This window comes from Penaeus monodon, chromosome 23 (genome assembly GCF_015228065.2).
Source record: "Penaeus monodon isolate SGIC_2016 chromosome 23, NSTDA_Pmon_1, whole genome shotgun sequence".
NCBI classification, from domain to species: Eukaryota; Metazoa; Arthropoda; class Malacostraca; order Decapoda; family Penaeidae; genus Penaeus; species Penaeus monodon.
Window position 1 is genome coordinate 27,244,108 of NC_051408.1, and position 284 is coordinate 27,244,391.

Consider the following 284-nt stretch of genomic DNA (forward strand, 5'->3'; position numbering starts at 1 on the left):
CTTACACAGTATCTAAACAGTTAGTTAATTAGTATGTGAACCGAAAGGAGATTACATAACTGAGGCTGTGATCTAACAGGAACGAAAATATTTGATAAAAGGAAACCTTGAACTGCTTGGCAACATGTTTTGCCTCACACGATCCCACACTTCACGCCACAAACTGGAATCTTGATGTTGACCGCCCAGCCTGATTGACAAATGGTTAAATCTTGTGATGGGCAATGCATAAACCTTATCTGTAGAATTTTAACGTGCAGATAACAGAACCAGACTGTATTTCC